The sequence below is a fragment of the Bombus flavifrons genome, chromosome 7 (genome assembly GCF_040668555.2).
Source record: "Bombus flavifrons isolate JBK064 chromosome 7, iyBomFlav1_principal, whole genome shotgun sequence".
Taxonomy (NCBI): domain Eukaryota; kingdom Metazoa; phylum Arthropoda; class Insecta; order Hymenoptera; family Apidae; genus Bombus; species Bombus flavifrons.
Window position 1 is genome coordinate 12,864,107 of NC_138448.1, and position 14,852 is coordinate 12,878,958.

Genomic DNA, 14,852 nt, shown 5'->3' on the forward strand with positions numbered 1-14,852 from the left:
TTATTGATTTTCTATTCGTAAAATTATCCATAATAAAAAGTCAATAGATAAAGTGATAGAATTTGAAACTTGGAATTTGAAACTGGGGTAGATATAATTTGAAACTGGATCTAAACTATCAAATATATACAGTATCAAGTATATACAGTAGCTAGAGAAAGTATTTCAGCACTTGTAGAAATCTTTTATGAATCTTTATGTGCGATATACATACAGTTTCAGATGGCTTTTAAATTTGACCAATATAGTCATGACAGTCGTGCCTCCCTACAGTGACGATGAAATTTCAAATACCTCACAGAATATATACATAAAAGTTTTCTATGGTATATCTTCAAATAGTTTCGTAAGTCCCTGTACCCCGTTGATAAGTAACGAAACACACAGTCACTTAAGACGGAGATATCCAAATATTAAAATCGCAGAATGAAACTTATTACCTGCGTATATTATAAAGCGTATATTCAATCATATTATATCTCGAAAGTTTTATTCAAAGATACTAATTTACATGAAAAATAGATTTAGTTTATTAAAACTCACGTTTATAAAATTAGTAAGCGTTTCATGATTCATAGATGGAAGTATAAATACCGAAGGTGAAGAGAAAAAGTGTAGATTGCATGGCTACTAACTTGGACGTCTAATACATACAGTGTCCTGATTTATGTTTCTGGGACACCGAGATATTTCATTACGATTCAAGGCACCACCGTGTCCATGTTTAATACCTGGTACAATCCTGAAACGATGAATGCAAGGTATGGCGGTATAACGTGCGAGAGAGCACTTACAGCTGCAACGACAGTAGACGTGAGGCCATGTGTCGCATACTGGTTCCGATCGACAGTCAGACGACAAATATTTATTGCTGCTTACTACTCGGCAAATGTAAACGTTCCTTCTCTAATGGTGGACACCTAATATCGCCCACGCGATCGTTCCAGTTCCGCTATTCCTCGCGAATTGATTAATGTTCCCTTCATGATGATATCCAGGATATATGAAACGTTACCTGAAACGATTATAATTTATTGATTATTTGATATTCAGAAAATAATGCTAGACATTTAGTTATAGTTACATTGCTCTGTAGAATACACTGTCAGTTTGGACGATCCTCGATCGAGGGAGGGTGTTTCACTGATCGAAGAGTGCGTCACGAAGATGTGACCTGTGCGTCAAGACAACCTCGAGTAAACAACGGATAGCAGTGAGGAACGGGAAGCGGAACACGCGTCACTGTAGCCGAAATATTGACAAATGTTTGCGTAGCTCGCTAATGTAATATCGTTTATCCACCGAGTATCGAATGTTGCTGACAGAACGAGACTTCGTAGGAATACTTAAACTATCAACGAGAAACAGAGCACAGCTCCTCTATGCGATTAATCATTCCACGATGTAGGAATGTTAAATTATAGACAGGATGTTTCATTGAAAAATGGACAAATATTTTATTTCTATATTTTATTTATACACTTCGGAATAATTCGAAAATAAGAATATATTTTTTGTTAATGGCAAAAATAATTGTACATCTCGAGTGAAGGAGTTAAAGAGAAAGCACGTTGTACGGAAAATATAGAAAATAGCAACGATGCTTGAAATCAACTATAGGACTATCAGACATCTAATTTACACGGACGAGATCGTCCCTATTAATCACTCGGCCCTAATTAACTTATTACCGAGCGTACATACCCGCGGTGCGATCCTTGCGAGAAGGAATATCTCGCGAAAATAATCTAATAAATACGACGGTATCGACGCGATAATAAATACGACGAAGGCGCTAAGACATAAATCGCTTTCCTATTAGCGGAGCGTGTAGGCCGCTCGCGAGCGTGTATTTCACCGATTTCCACGGGAATGCAAGTTGTTTATCGTTAATGGCTGAAACGATCGGACGAAAACCAGTTCCTGGCGTTAACTAACCTCGCACCGCCGCGGCGTTACTTTATTGTGGCGTTTTTCAGAATAATATTGGGATTTACAAGGCAGTCCGATGGAAATTGCGATCCTCTTCGAATCTCTGGGTCCTTCTTCCACTTCTTGCGGTAGCCATCATGGCCCAGACGTTGTTGCAACGAGGTTAAACAACGCGAGGGAAACTTTTTATATGTTGCAATCCTGCTGTCCTCGAATCTTTATATCTCAATTTCACTGTAGCTTCGAAATGTTCGAAGAATGTTTTAACTTTGGTAATAATATTTCGAGAACCTAAGATCTCTAAACGTGTATTTACAGAGAAATTGTAGTTATTTTACCAACGCGACACTTTTAATTTTTTAACTATAATTTCCTCGTATTTCATTCGTGAGTAAGAAGAAGATTGTGAAATTTCGAATATTTGCTTCCATTGAATACAGAGATCTTTATACCTTTTCTCCAACAGCGACATTTTTCCACTGAAAATTGTTCATCTCGTAACATTTTCTGGAATTGTAGTTGTAACGATGGTTCTTCGAATATTGGTTCGCTGTATTATTCTTCCACCATCACCGACTTCCGGATGCAGTTACAGACTGCTTCACGGTGTCGTAATCGGTGAGAATCGGTGGCTATTTGTGTGATCGTCGCGTAAACAGATTCTTGTAAGACCGTTCGGGTCATAATATTACAGGAAATGCGACGACAGTGGCGATTTAGACATTGTCCTCTGTAATTTAACAATGAGCCGAAAGATAGTGGTGTTTCTTAACGATCTTCAAGAGACGCACTGGAAATAAAGTTTACACGTTAACTGGAATTTTTTTGTTCTAAATAAAATAAAAAAAACGTGCCTTTCAGTACCTTTAAAATCCGTTCCTCGATGTTAATTGAATTATCTCTCCTTGCTGGTCCTAACAAACAAATTTATCGTATTAAAAAACGATATGCTAGATCTTAATATAAAGTGTATTAGAAAGTGATAGAAATTTGCTAACTAATTTCTCATAGCTCTCTTCTTTGTCGAGAGCAAATTTGTCGAGAAATTACAGTTTACAGCGTCTTTGACGCGTCTCGTGCCGCCATATTTTACACAGTAGCCTCTAGTAATTGACTAAAATACTCAGCGAAGCGTGGCGGAAGAGATCGATTAGATCGGCGGTGCTGGACCGGTAAAAATTGAATTACAACGTATTTTAATCTTGTCCAGCAATCGATTAGTTACGATCGTAGGGCAGCGACCGCCCACGCAGTTTGTTACGCTATAAATACATACCAATAACTATTGCCGCTCTCTTAATTCTTAACCTTCATAATTCTCACAATAGCGATCATTTAAATATAAATCATTTGAAACAATTTTTTCAATTACCATTATACTTTAGGAAACTAGAAGGAACAGAGTCTTTATTATCAGGTTCTCCGTATTCTATTCTTATCGTAGACTATATTCTTCGAATTTTTCAATTTCAAGCTGTCCGTACCTTATTCTCAATTTTCGAACTTTAGACAAGCATTGTAACTCGAAAGCCATTGTCAAATCGACAGAAGCATTTTCTCACCGTTCCTCGTATCAAATCCCACGCTGGACGCGTGGAACACGTTTCACAGCATCTACATGTGTTCTCCGGGTATCACGTCTTCGCAAAATGGTCGTCGAATCTCTGAATCCGTATCGGTCGGAAATTAGATCGAACACGGTTGAGAAGTCGAACGAGTCTCCGCTCGTCGTGGGAATATTTCCCCGTAACTGTACCCTTCTCCGTAGCTGGAAAAAGCGTGTAACACGGATAGCCGGATCAGAACTGGTATTCCAAGATCAATATTCATCAAACTTCTTATCCTCGGTCATTACGATTTGTTTCTCCGCTCGTCCCACCTATTTTCCGCGTTCCGTTGCTCCTCTTCTTCGTCTACCTTCTTACTCCGCAGCATTCTTCCACTCGATTCTGCATCTATCGATCCCTGGAAACGTCCAGTGGAACTCGATCCATGAATAAATGCAGATCCGAAATCCGTCATTGCACTTTTCCTGTAACGAAACACTAGTATCACGAGAATTCTGCGATTAACGTTCCATCTAATTTATTATGTTACATTCTTAACTTGAGAGTTATTAAACTTTTATAAGAAATTCCTAGGATTTTCGACTGTGGTAAGTTACTTTAATCTCAATATAAATTCTGCATTTAGAGTAGGAGGACTTCCCACTTTCAATGAACAATCGCCTTGGAAATCCTTGGAAGTCGCCGATTAACAAAGTTAAAGGAAATATTCGTCAAGAAAATATATTCAATTTCCATAAACTTCAGAGCAAATATATTTCGTATTCTATGAATTTTCAAATGGCGATATCTCCTTTGTTAAATGAAGAAAAATAATAAAAACTTAGGAAGGGAAACGAACTTAGGATCTCAAACGAGCTGATTCTCATAGTAACCAGCTGTATTGTCTTTGGAGTAATAGAGTGGCTCGCTAACAACAATGAACGACGGCTAATTGATTTACAAGTCGACCGTGCTGTTCCACATTCTGCTTTATTATACCTGCACGCCGGTTCAATTGACCATGACGAAATATTTTTCCTTAATTGAATAATCAACGGTTAATCAAACGGTCGGCTCGATTAAGATAACGATCGGCCAGCCCACTTAGCGCGGCAAACGGGCCGAATAGCAAGTAATTATTCACACAGTCATCTGAATAATTGCCGGGAAAATTAAACGAGTACTGGCGTTACCTCCTAGCGTTATTAATAGCGACACGATTTCGACGTGAATCCCGTTTATCGCTCAATGACGACGTCCAATTTGCTTACGCCCCTTCGCAACTTGTTACGCTTGATAAATCGTCGTAAAATCAACCGCTCTATGCACACAAGCTTTCATCTTTTTTAAATTTTACTGATTTTCTTCTCACGAATATAGAACATATTAAGCAGCGGAAAGAAGTTGCGTTCAATTTGCAGCAATAATTGCTCTGTTGTAATGGGAATTTCAAGGTTTTCTAGTCTCTACAGACAAAAAGCTACTAAATATTTTCTACTTCCAAAAATTGAAAAATTTCTGTTCTAATATCTCAAAGATACGAAATTTCCGCTTCGAATTTTCCAAAAAATTCAACAAGAACAGAAAATTTCTATCCGTTCTCTACGTAAGATCAAGCATTCCTTAAAAGTTCATCGATTCCGCGATTAATCATCAATTTCGTTCAGCAATTTTACGTAATTTCCTAATGATCTTTTATACAATGAAATACGATGGTGCAGAGGCTCAGAAAATCGTACAGAGTAAAAAATAGATAGGAGGAGAAGAAGGGAGAGGAGAAGGATGAAGGCGGGGTATTAACCAATTCCGTTCGATTAAAACAACAAAGTTGGGAGAACGGCAAGAAGTCTGGGACCGTCTCGGCAGGCTTGTTCACGTGGTAGGAACTCGTGCTTGCTTCGTCACCCTCGAAGCCACAATTTCTTCACACTAATTACCGATCCGTCCCGCCCACCTGACAAGCGAGAATGTGTGAAAGACATGGAGAACCCGATTCATCGCCAAACTCACTGGCTAGCTCTCCTTAATCGACAACAATTCTGTTCTTGACTATTCCATAGTTTTCTCAGAAAACAAAGTTAAATAACGAAAACGAATCGCGGGACTATTCCATGGTATCTATTCTTCCTTAAAAATGTAGATCTGTAATGAGCATATTGAAATTTAAGACTTAGAGTTTCGTTCAAAGATGGAAAAATTAGACGATGACATTTTTTCCGATAAGATATCTCCACCGGTGCCAATAATTACAATTACGTAGATAAAACGTTGATAAAAGAAGAAATCGCAAATTTAGGTAAATGGAAATTGCAAAGACAAAAATGTGGAAATTAAGTAAATGGGGGGAGGGACGGGGGTCAATTGGTATTGAAACTTGTTTCGACATCGTAGAAAGCAAACGATACCATCGAAGGAACTTATTACACGGTGCGTTATTCGTTGGTCGAAGCGATCGAGATAGAGAGATCGATTTACGTGAATAATGAGACGGGGAAGAAAGTTGCTCGCCGATAAATTTAACGCGTTACGGAACCGCGACCGGCGCTCTCTCGCCGAAGAACAGGAGTGTTCCACGTCGTTAGACGCCGAGGTTACGTCCTGGGCCCGAAGAGTCCCATGGTGGTCCCCCTCGACCAGGTGGCCGGCCCCCACCGATGCTAATTAAATCATGAAAAAGGCGGTGAACGTGCGTCCGACAGTTTTTACGAAATTAATAAACCGGAACCACCAGTGGTTCTCAAGGTCTTTTCTCCTTATACAGTATTTAGCTATCGATTTAGAATCATTCAGGAAATTTGCAATATATTTTTCAACATTTTGATAAAATCGAGAAACACGAGTGAACTTTACGTACGTGACAGTAAAGTTGTACACATACTTAGAGAATAATGACTTTGGAATTGGAATTCATACTGTCTACAACAAGTTATGTATCATGTGTTGTGCATTGTAAATTATTAAAATTAAAACCGAATTTTAGTGTTAAATCAGATATCGATGTAGTTTCCGATTTTTAACGTTTTATTTATTAGACTGATCGATGACTAGTAAAAGATCTTCGACCGGAAGAATAGTAAAAGATTTATAGGATAATTTGATCGGATCAATTTCGAGGCTGAGAGATTTTAAGCGTTGTTAGAAGCGTGATAAATATATTTAACACCTACTTTCAAATTACTCGGCATGTCGCTACGAAAAGGTTCTATTCGTAACAAAAACCGTTGATTTCTTCGTCGATCATCCATCTGGTCGTTTGCATCCCCATGGTGAAGAGGTTTTTGCTGTGCCTCTCCTCGCGCCGCGTCGAATCGATAAAGAATTAATCGAGGTGACCATGGCTCCCTGGTTTCTTATACGAAATCACCTAACGCCTAGTTGATCCTTGAAATCCTCCGCATTTATGAACCTGCAACAATCGATTCCAATCGATAATTTTTAAATTAGATTCCAAAAACGTTCCCTTAAATCTTTCACAAAATACAAAAATCTTTAACAAGTTCAAATCACTTCTTAAAATCTTCGTAAAATACGGCAGTCTTCTTATAACGAGGGGGAAAAAATCAAAAACAGGAGAAATATTCTTAAGAATATTAAGTAGACTTTATATAAAAAATTAGCCTTGCTTGCAAAAGAAATGAGAGTATAGCGTGTTAAGATAAAATAATTAAAATAAATTACTTAAAATAAAAACACTTCTAATAAATCCTCACATTCTACTCCAACAGAAACGGACGGCTGTATTTTAAAAGCAACGAATGTGTCAGTGGAGTTAGTCAGTCTTTCACGAGATTCCTCCACGAACAATAGATGACATACAGTGACAGAATTGTAAGATTTTCGAAATAAACTATTAATCGTTCTCTCGTTCCTACAAATTGATATATCTTCCTTGCAATCGAAAACGTATAAAATCGCAACAATATTCGCCAAAGATCATGCCAAAAAAGCTACTCATAAAAATCCATCAAGAACATTGCCAACCGCCACACAAATCGTCATAATACAACGAACGACCATTCGAATTCGGACATTCTCAATCCACGAAGAACAACGTCCAACGACATCCTTGTGCCATGAGCAGAAAGATGATCGGCGAGAATGAAACGAGTTTATCCTTCGCCGACCATCCACGAGTTGTCGAACGCGCGATGGGAATAAAATGTGAAACTGTAAATTGTGCGTGGGAAGAATCGGTCCCTGGACGGTCGTGGCGGTCGACCATGCTTCTCGTGGGCCGGGGTTGAAAGGTAGAGAACCCAGCCCCATCGCGAGGGTTGATCCGTCGTTGAATCAAGAGAGGAAGCGGGAGAGAAAAAAACAGAGAGAGAAAGGGTCGTGGAGGATTTAAATGCGCGTTCGAGCGATCGAACAACGTTTGAGCCAGGGGTGTGAGCCTCGAAGGAGCTGGAAATTTGTTACGTTATGTCGGACGATCACTCCCCAGTGAATATGAAGAAAGATTTCTTTGGTTCGAACTGCAGGGGTGAAGGAGAGTGGTTCGGTGGTAGGTCCTCTCTCGACAAAGAGGTACTACGGGGGTTGGTCGCCCGTTTCTGACTGGAAGAGGAAGCTCGAAGTTGGACGATGGTGGGGATAGGACACGGTGCCAGGAATATAAAGCGAGGGATAAAAGAGACGGCGGTCACATATGCGACTCGTAAAAGCTCTTCTGAAAAGCTGCATCCGTCCCCCACGCGGAACCTGCCTCTGCAACTCGGCCTCTCTTACATTTCAATGACGCTGCTGGAATATCGCGAACATATTTTCGTGCGAGAGAAATTGGGAAATTCACCACCCTTTTTTATCTTTTTTACTTCATTATCGAATAGCGAAAAAAATTACGACGAAATTGTCATAGAACGTAATAAGCAATGCCGTATAATGTTAGATGAAAATAGAGTTTTCGAATTTTTCTTCTTCCTTCTTAATGAAAGCGAATCCCTGTCTCGTGTTTATACACAGTGAAGTTAATAGTTATAAAACATTAATACTTATTTACCTTCTTATACCGAAACTAATATCCCATTGTATTTTCCTATGCATTTGTTCGTGCCATTTTTTTTTTATTAGAAAATAGCTCTTTCTCCTTTGTACTATCCATTCTCACGTGAATATAGAATCGACGTAGTGTTTCCCCGAGCATTGATTAATTGCAAATTTCCAATTTTTATCGACACATCGCCATAATCGAACAGCGGTGTACATACGTGAGGCAAAAGACGCGAGAGTCAGAATCCGCGGCGACATCGGGTTTCTATGGAAACGTACAAAAGGCACGTTCAACCCCGGGGGATCTAGCGATATCGGCGAATATTAAGAAATAGCTTTCGACCGGCATTTCCGTACATTTGCGGACAGAGAACGAGCCATTCGTTTGCCGGCTAGAACGAGGTGCTGTCTATGCATGGCACGCCGGCACTACCATCCGACCGTCCCATAAATAATATCTTCTCTCTTTTCCCTCTCTACTGTCTTCTTCCGATTCCCTTTGGTTCGTGCCTCTCCATCTCGCGGTTCGACCGAGAGCCGTATCTCTTTTTCCATGCGCGTCGTATTCCGCGCGAAAAGCACGTAATTCAGGGCTGGAAAATCGAGATACGTGCCTCTCGATCGCCGATAGAGAGCCAATGTATCGAGTATTTTAATTCTGTACGGTGCACTCAATGGGATCCTTTCGTTCCCGTCATTTTTGATCAGCAAAAGCTTCATTCTTGAGAATTTTGCGATTCCGTGCCACGAGATTTTTAATCTTATATTAACTGGTTAAAAAATATTTAAGCAATACAAGATAGGTCAAACAAATATCAGATAGACAACGAGACGCGCTCTAGTCCCTCGCTTTGTGACTTTTCCACTAGCGATTTAAGAAACGTAGGTGATTTGTCTTTAATGGTTTTTATCAAAAAATAGAAGTTTAAATTAGAAATTAAATCAGACTTTGTTACAAATATAATCTGCCTTTGGTAAACTAGAACTATAATTTATGCCACAAGTGTACTAACCTGTTACGAAGCAGAGAGATTGAGAAAAATGACGGCTGATCTCACACCTAGATTACATTGAATCTTCTCAACGAATAATTCCTTTAAACATTAATCGAATTCTTCTGTTACTAAATTTTCTGCTTCCTCCAAAATTGCTACATCGCGTGTTAATAAAAATCTTCATCCGCTCGCAATGTCAATGTTCCTTGGAAAGAAGTTCCTCGAAATATATCGATAACCAACGAATTTATCATCGAACCTGGACAAGGCTTAGGTTTTTTTCCATGAGTGAAACAGACTATTCCAGGCGGAATTGTCAGCCGCTTAATCGTCCATTTCCACCTGTCAGTCGTTGCCAATGGACTCACAAAGAAGACCTCTATCCTTGCGGGGAAAGCCGCAAGAAAACACAGCCGAAGGAAAAAGAAATTCGAGCGTTCGTGAAGAACCGAGGCGGATTATGAAGCGCATACTACCGCGGCAAATAAAAATCGCTTCAGCGTGGCTGGACACGCGGGAAAACAGAGAGAAAGAGAGACGTTGCTCGTCATAGAGCCGGGGAATTACCGGAAGATGTCCCCTGGAAGCTTCGTGGTTGCGGATGGCTGACAATAAGCGTTCCATGGTCACTGCACCCTGCATGCACCGTGTTCTTTTTCGTCGAGAATAGAAGGCAATTCATAGATGTAATTTCTTAATAGTTTGTCCTGTTCGTGTTGCAATTCTTCAGAAACTTATTGCGAAAAAATCGATAGATATCGTAACTATTCGAAGAGCTAAAGATAATAATTACCTCTTAACTGTTTGCAAATTAGTTTCGATGTACAGGATGTCCCAAGCAAATGAAATGAATGAAAGGTTTACGTAGTAGATACGTCACAATCTGCTCCGAAAGTGCCAGGTGTTACAAAGACTAGAAGGACAATTTTACTTCTTTAAAGAAAACTATATGTTTCTTAATATACCAATGCAATTTTTCTACGCCATGTTTTACTGACCAAGAGTGGCGATATTTTTCTAAGTATTTTTAGTTTCTTCCTTATGTCGCCGTCTTTAATTAATAACAGAGTATCTTGTTAAATACTATCGTAATTCTGATTTCTGTTTCTTAACGGAAAATACGCTCTTTTATTCTCCGTAAAACGTGTTAATATATTCATAATGTGAAAATCATCAGCATCTACAATTAAAAGAAATACAAATGAAACATCGAATTTAATTCAACAACGAATCACGAAGAATTAATATTGTTTTACTGAAAAGCTTCTTCGACAGATACACCAAATGGATACGTAACCGAAACAAGTTCGAGTCAAAAAACAAAAATCTGAAGGAAAAGGGAGAGAAGAATTCGAACATGGTCGATTTTCGTGAGGAGGAGGGGCCGTTACGCTCCCGCGAGGCGCGACGGGGTGCCTTTTCCCTCGCAGCGACTAAACGTCGACGTTTCTCTCCGCCATTCTTTTTTCCTCCCTCGCGCGATATTCCGTTTCCACGTCTGTGGAAATCCCTCGCGGCGCTCACTCAATCATACGCTATTTGTGTCGCGGCGAGTACTCGCCGCAAGAAAAGCCGTCCATCGAGCAAGAAACTCTCACCCTTCCGTTCGTCCTGTCGCTCTTCCCATCCTCCGTTTCCATCCTTCCTCTTCCCTTCGTTCTAATCGCTGTTTTGCCGCGACCCGTGGCAATCCCGCCGGATTTTTACTCCACCCTACTAACGCGATTTCGATCCGAATGGTGCGGTTAAATATTTACCGTCCGCGAACCGATTAATGAACGGTTTTGTCCCCGAACTGTGTTTTATCGAAGCTGAGTGTACGATTCTGTTGTATAATTTTCTCATTGCCCTCTGTATTTTGAGACTTTACGACAGTCGAGACGAATCAACGATACCTAAAGATATAAAAACTTGTACCACGAAACGCAGTCGGTACAGTTTAAACATTTTTGTTCGATCTATGCTTAACACGATCTTGATTATGAAATGTTGTGTCAGAATCGGATTAACTGCTCGAATATTTATTCTACACTTTTACAAACTTTTAACAGAAGTTTAATACCAAGCGACTTTTTCGTATCTTTATCAAACTTTTCACGATCTTTTAACGATAAAGACACAGGATTATACCAAAAACGATCCAAAGAACGTAACAGTTAAAAAATACATCGTAACAACGATAAAATATATAGTTCTGCTCCAGAATATTTAACAAAATTAATATCGATCGCGTGAATCAAATTCCCCACCCTCTCGAAGATGACACCCACACATCAACCGACTATTGATACGTGACTCGACAGTGAACGTATTAAATATTAATCCAAAAATGTATCTTTCCAATCAACTTAAAGGAACATTACTCGGTTCCATAAATAAAGATCGTTTATGTTTCGGCCGACAAACAAGGGACACAGCGTAGCAAACAGAATCATCTATTTCTACAGAAAGAACATAATTTTAAGTAAATGTCACCCGAGGGAATTCATGCGTTCGTACGAAGCATCGTCGCGCGATTCGCTTTTTGTCCCCGATGCTCGGGGTAAACGAAATCATCGAAACGGGGGAGGGGGCTCGATCAGCTAGACATAACCCCTGATCTCCACGATTCTCTTCATCTTCGCCGTTCGCGTTGCTTCGAGAGGAATGGGACGAAGGGTGGTCTGAGCGTTCCTGGTTTATCCGACTGACGTTTCCGCCGGCGAATCAGCCTCCTATCGTATCGATATGACGGCCCTGAGGGTCGCCCCCAAGTAAAATCATTAGTAATGCGATTGTACTGCTCTCCGGTCACCGTTTTCCCCGCACTCTGGACAAATGTTCGCAACTGTGCCTGCGGAATTTTGCAAAATTCGAGGGGTCCTGCAACGAAGCATTCGCCTCGATATTTCTTTGTAGGTCAGCTTTATTTTTTATGGTACGTAAACACGAATTAAGCTTCGATCGGATTGTTACTGTTAGAGTCTCGTTCGGTCGATCACAATCAGACTTATCGGAGCGTAATTTGAATTCACGTTTGCGTCCGTTAAAGTCAAGTTGTTGAAATTAGAAAGAGAATTCAATTCTCTGTCTGTGTTTGATTTTCATATTACATTGTATGAAAATGAAATCGTTGCCTGCTACGCGGTACGGTCGGTCATTTTACAGTTCCCGAAGCATAAAATTCATAACTACTTGTCAGTCGCAACGTTCGATGATCGTAGGAATGTTCACGTATTAGCGCACTGTGTGATGATTTAATTCCATCCTGATATCCTACGATCTTTTATGCGTGCCATAGAAAATAGCAGCTTAAACGAATTAATCTTAGAAAAATAGAATAGCTATCAAATAATCCAACTAACAAATTGACAAGTAGTAAAGCGTCAATGCGCAGTGAAGCGTTACTTCGCGTTTCATGAAACAAACGCATTTGGTCTTATCGAATGTAATTGGCGTTTGATAACGCGATAAAATCAGCGCGCTCATTGCCATAAAATAGCACGAATCGAACAGGAACACTCTGTGGCAACAGTTTTCGGCTCGTAAAGCTCCAAGCTACGAGAACATCCGCGAGTAGAAACTTTTCATTTCGATTCCAGCGTTTATCGGCCCTCGTTACGATTGCTGTAATCGACATGCGATTAGCTTGGTTGGATTGATACCGGTCGAATGCCGATAATAGGCACGTTGCCGATCTTTGTGTGCTGGAACACATGCACATAGACTTAGTGGAAGATCATGATAAAAGGAATGACGAAGATTAACGGGAATGATTAACGAGGAATCATTTAGGGACGGTATTGGAAAACAGAGACTGTTACAGAGTAAATTAATATCTCCTTGTTCGATCATTAATTATAATAATTAGATACATCTACCGTTAAAAAGATCATCAATTATAGTTTTATTAGATCATTAAACAACTGATAGATAAGGAAATTAGGCAGTTAGATGATTCTTCAGAACGAACCCTCTCTTTCGTTTCTAAACCATATCTATAAACAGAGCTTTCACGATAACTATACAAACCTTAGAAGAGTCCATGAAAATCGATCAGGCAAACCACGAGTCCATCGAGGACAAACAAGAAACGCCGTAGAAGAAATCGGTTAAAACGAACCTGTGTTCGTCGCGAAATAAGAAGGACCGAGAGGGTAAGAAACGCGACGTCCATCCGATATTTCGCGAGATATAATATTGATACACGTACACACCCCCTGGATCGGGGGGAGGTATATACGTCGTACATATATATATATCAGAAGAAAGAGACAGAGGGGCGGGATGTGATGCGGTCTATCCAGATATGTGAACGACGCAGATATAATACAGGTACGTAGCGCTATATAGAAGCCAGAGCCGGGATTCTGGCGTGGACGTCTGTTTCGCGATAAGATACGACCGCAGCCCAGTCAGAATCTCTCTGGTTTCGCAGAAAATTCGCGGACTCCCTTTATCGAATTTCCTGATAAAGTTCTTTCTTCGTATCTCTCTTTTTTTTCTCATCTTCCTTTCCTTCTCTCTCTCTCTTTCGTCAGTTCACTAGCCGAGTCGGTGGAGCGAAGAGAAGAGGAAAGGAAATTAGGAGATCCCGCGACCCATCCACGGTTCCTTTCCGTGTCTAGTGACTTGAACAGACACGAAATCGACTAATTAAATTCGCTCGAGAACGAGGATTAATTGAATGGCCGTTCGACGTTCACTTCGGGAAAGATCCTGTGATGGTTTAGAATTTGGATGAACTTATCGTCCAAGGTTTTTAATACTAATAATTTAAACTATTAAATATAAAAGGATAATTAGACTCGATTTTCTAAGCCGAACAAAAATCTTGGATCATTTACAGTACTCGTCTTATAATAGAAACGTGTTTTTAGAAGACGTTTTCTGACGTATTCTGACGTACAGATGAATCTTTACGTATATAGCTTTTTTTCTAATTTTCTTCATTCAGAGGCTTGTCGAAAATGCTATGCTTAGTAAGATTCAGGCGTTTTTAAGAAATCTTCGAAAACCGATACCAATCGACGTAGGAACCTACTTCCCAGAAATCAGACTGGTCTGGGACAATGGATCAGCTCGATTACAGGACGTTTCAAAGACAGAGGACCGCGACAAAGAAAGAACAGGAGTGTACAAGGGGTTGCATCGTGTAGACATTGGATTCTCCGGCTGCGACGGCGAACAAAACAGCAATCAATAAAGACGAAGTTAGGAGATCCGTACGGCGGATTCCTTCAATCAAATTAGGAACATCAAAGTAGCCAGCAAAGCGAAGGAAAGAGGACGAGAGGGCAGAAAGGTGGACGAGAGGAGTTCGTTTCGCCTGGACGTCGACATTCCACGAGGGGTGGAAGCTGGGAATTAGCCTCTATCTCCCAGAATCCGAACCCTCGAGACAAAGAAC

At 40.2% G+C, this 14,852-nt stretch overlaps 1 long non-coding RNA gene across 1 annotated transcript in view; it reads right to left on the reverse strand.

Moving 5' to 3' along the window:
* Nucleotides 1-1,461: 1,461 nt before the first annotated feature.
* LOC138181824 (uncharacterized) overlaps nt 1,462-14,852 on the reverse strand; it is a 55,188-nt gene continuing 41,797 nt past the window's right edge. The window contains exons 3-6 of the long non-coding RNA XR_011173612.1: nt 6,647-6,885; nt 3,495-3,964; nt 2,797-2,846; nt 1,462-2,722 (exon numbers count right to left, since the gene is read on the reverse strand). This is a non-coding gene — a long non-coding RNA (uncharacterized LOC138181824). The remainder of the gene's footprint in view (nt 2,723-2,796; nt 2,847-3,494; nt 3,965-6,646; nt 6,886-14,852) is intronic.